General features: G+C 41.6%; 1 non-coding gene across 1 annotated transcript; it reads left to right on the top strand.

The window, feature by feature from the left end:
* On the top strand, positions 1 to 104 carry LOC138387863 (U6 spliceosomal RNA). Its single transcript, XR_011233998.1, has one exon. It is a non-coding gene; the product is annotated as a U6 spliceosomal RNA (small nuclear RNA).
* The last annotated feature ends 3,989 nt before the right edge of the window (positions 105 to 4,093 follow it).

Raw genomic sequence — 4,093 nt, 5'->3', positions numbered from 1 at the left:
ATGCTCGCTTCGGCAGCACATATACTAAAATTGGAACGATACAGAGAAGATTAGCATGGCCCCTGCGCAAGGATGACATGAAAAAAAAAATTAAAAAAAAAAAAAAAGAAATGATCCTCCTCTATCAGGACCGCAATCAGGACCGCAATCGTCTTTGAGCTCACGGTGAGCTCACAGCTTCGGGAGGGACAAACGTGGTACGCGAAAACAGAAAGCTTGTAACATTCTCAGAAGGATCTTTGGGTAGAGGGTCCTAGATGACTGGATGGCGAGATGATCCCCTTGTCATGGCAAAAAAGGGTGAGGCAATCATAGCTAAATTAGGTATCCATATTCTACAGTTTCCACAAGGCTCGAAAAATCCTCTTTTATCTTTTTGTTTCTGGGAGAGGAAACTATTGAATAGTAGAAGCTCCATCTGCGGGGACAGTTTTTCCTGAGGCTGCCATGTCATGACTCAGATATCAGACACATAGATTGCATAATTGAACTTTGTATTTAGCCACCTCGTGGTCCTTTTTTGCTAATGCCTTGAGAAGGTATTCATTGTTCAGAAAGAGCACTGTCATAACTGTCAGAACACAGAAGATCGTCTACATAGTGCAGTTTCCTGGGAATTTAAGTCCCTTAAATTTGTGCACGAGAAGTAAGTAGGGGCCTCAGTAAATCGTTGTGGCATAAAACAGTCCAGAAATATTGTTGCTTTTCCCAGGTAAAGAAAAACAAGTACTGAGACTCTTTATAAAGAAGAATACTGAAAAAAGCTGAACATAAATCAATGACCGGTGAAATACCGGGTATTGAAAGGGATCATAAACAGGGTAGTAGTATGGTTAGGCATCAGGGAATCTGTTTGACAATTTTATTGATAGATCTCAGATCTTGTACAAACCAATACCCTTTTCCTTTTGGCTTTGTAATGGCCAGAATGGGAGTGTTGCAAAGACAAGAAATGGGGTTTTTTTGTCTAATAAATCTTGGATTATTGGGTGGCTCTCCCAGCCCCTCTGTTTTTAAATGATACTGGGGAACTTAAGGAGGGGTATGGAAAGATGTGTTTCCACCTTAAGTAAATCTGCATCTCATGTAGGTCCAGTACCTGTGGAGTTTGTTGCCCACAAAAGAAGGAATTTTGTCTAATAGTTGATTTAAGTCCTTAGTTGAATGAATGCTAGGTTGAAGAAGGAAGAGGAACTCCAGGAAGTCAGACGAATCACTGAGGGACATAGACATGAGGGGAGGAGTTGGGGAGGAGTTCGTTGGGGGCATAATGAATTTCTTTTTTTTTCAAGTTTTTAAAATAACCTTTATTTTTTTTAAGTTAATATATGCAATATAGGAAATTGAAAAACACAAGAAGCAAAGAACAAAGTCATCCACAATCCCAAGCGGTTTACAGTTGGATGTGTCCTTCTAGATCCTGACACATACACAACATCCAATTTTATGGGATTGAGATAGTACAGTATGCCTCATGCTTTTTCACACATCATGAATATTTACCAGTCGAAAATCCCAAAGCTGTGTGAGTATTTTGATAACCAAGAATACACTACACCAACTCAATCTGTTAGGAAAAAATGTAATCCTGCCTTTCTTGGGACGAAAATTTCATAGAAGACAAAAATGGTAACAGGCCTCTAGATAAAAGTACTGGCAGAGTTCCGATTAAAATACTACATTCCCTTAATGCTCAATTTAAAATCAAACATAAAGCAACAGAGTACACTTAGTGCAATGTTTCTAAGAGAATTCATTATCAGATCTATACCATTGAAGTATTAGCAAGAAGGTATGTTTCTATTGAATTACTTAATGTATTCTTATAGTATAGTCAAAAGGATGCACCTACATCAATAGCTATCATCAAAATGTAAAGTATATCTGCATACTTCTCTCCTTTCTTTTTTTTTTTCTCTTTTCTTTTCTTTTTTTTTTTTTCTGATACAGAGTCCCGCTCTGTTGCCCAGGCTAGAGTGCCCTGGCGTCAGCCTAGCTCACAGCAACCTCAAACTCCTGGGCTCAAGCAATCCTACTGCCTCAGCCTCCCGAGTAGCTGGGACTACAGGCATGTGCCACCGTGCCCGGCTAATTTTTTCTATATATTTTTAGTTGTCCAGCTAATTTCTTTCTATTTTTTAGTAGAGATGGGGTCTCACTCTTGCTCAGGCTGGTCTCGAACTCCTGAGCTCAAACAATCCGCCCGCCTCGACCTCCCAGAGAGCCAGGATTACAGGCGTGAGCCACCACGCCCGGCCTGTTGTGTGCACTTTTAAACATCTAGAAAGACTAGATGTTTCAAATAGGACTTAAGTTTCTTTCCACTATACACAGTACCATTGAATGCACACTCAAAACAAAAGCTATAATTTCAAAATGTCCTCTAAGTAGGAACATTCTAGCCTAGAACTCTTCCCCTTCCTACCCTCTACCAACCCAGTGGACAGGTCTAAACATCTGTAATGCTTAGAGGGGATTTTAACAATTTCACTTCAGTAAGTATTTTTAAGAACAGTCTTTTCTATGAATTTTAACTCAAAAGTCTACCCAATGTATTAGTTTACTAAACTCTGCTTTTGTCATACACAGGCAACCTCTTTATCTAGAAAGACTAGATATTGTAAATTAGGACTCATTCGTCCTTTAATTTCAATACCCCAGTTCGTGAGTAGATCCCTTCTTAACAGATTTACGGTGGTGGATGAACTGAGAAGGAAGTTGTGCTGAGCTTTAAAAGATGCCATAGAAAGACGTTGAGAAAGGCAAATTATGAGGCAAATGATCAAAACCCACCATTGGTAAAGTCTGGTGACTCTGAGGGGGGGAATAGGAAATGAGTTGCTGTTAAGGGTAAATGGTGTTGCCCCCGGCGGTATCGCAAGAAATGTGGTAGGTTCCCTTCAACCTATAGGGTTACTTCCCCTTTCGAGTCTAAGTTGAGGGTGTTGGAAATTTACTTCCTTGGAGGGGAGTCACTGAGTTGTTGCTGTTGTTGTTGTTTTGTTTGTTTGTTTTTGAGACAGGGTTAGCCCCAGCTAGAGTGCAGGTGCATCATCTTAGCTCCCCTTAACCTCGAACTCCTTGGCTCAAGCGATCCTCCTGCCTCAGCTTCCTGAGTAGCTGGGACTACAGACATGCGCCACCATACCTGGACTTATATCCCTTTTGACTCTTCAGTGTGTTATTCAGGAAACAATATATGTACACTTGTGAACATGTTTGTGATTTAAGTGTGTACATTATATACTTAATAATGTTGCCAGATTAAATTACTTCCATGCTCCTACGAAAAATTACAAAGCATTGGTCAATATAAAAGTGATTAGGCCAGCTGTGTCTTCTAGTCGACAGGTATCTAAGTTAGGCTTCTATCTTCCCATAGAGACTGGGAGACTGGGGCCTTATCCTTCTTGATGATTACATTTCAAAGGAATGGCTCTCAGGTCCTTGAGAAAAATGCTTCTGAGTTGCAAGAGGTACATATTTATAATTATGAGTCCTTTTTAGTAAATGCCCTAAGAAAGGAAGGTCAGAAAACCTGACTAGAACAAATAGTAAATTTTCCTGTCAATGTTGCACTTTCTTAGGCAGGCATTATAAGCGGGGCTGGGATACCTTAGGGAGGCAGCTGTTCTGCTAGGAGCCATGCTAGAGTTTGGTCAGGTCTCAGTGCGGGGGTGGGACGGGCTTGTCATGTGCCGAGAGTTCTGCTGTTCTCCCTCTCTGCTGCTTAGCACTGTACGCAGTGATCTATACCTATATGGCAATCTCCACAGCTTGGCGCTCTTCGCGGCACTCTACAGGGCAGCTTGAGGAGGACTCCGCTTTTCCAGCTCCTGGGAAATCATGGTAATAACTGACAAAAAAACAGCACACGCAGTAGCCATGAAGCAGTAGCCATGAAACAGTTGGCCATCAAGCAGTAAGCTACCAACACCCGCGGTGCCATCTCAGGCAGTGGCCACTGTCTGCTGGGGCCAGTTACTAAGCCCAGAGCAGTCTGAGGACTCGCCATTTCTGTATAGTATCCACCTATTCTGCCTGCCACACCATTTGTTCTAGAAATGTATACCCTGGGCTTGTCTTCCACAGG

This window comes from Eulemur rufifrons, chromosome 1 (assembly GCF_041146395.1).
Source record: "Eulemur rufifrons isolate Redbay chromosome 1, OSU_ERuf_1, whole genome shotgun sequence".
NCBI classification, from domain to species: domain Eukaryota; kingdom Metazoa; phylum Chordata; class Mammalia; order Primates; family Lemuridae; genus Eulemur; species Eulemur rufifrons.
This window is presented reverse-complemented; position numbering and strand designations above follow the sequence as displayed.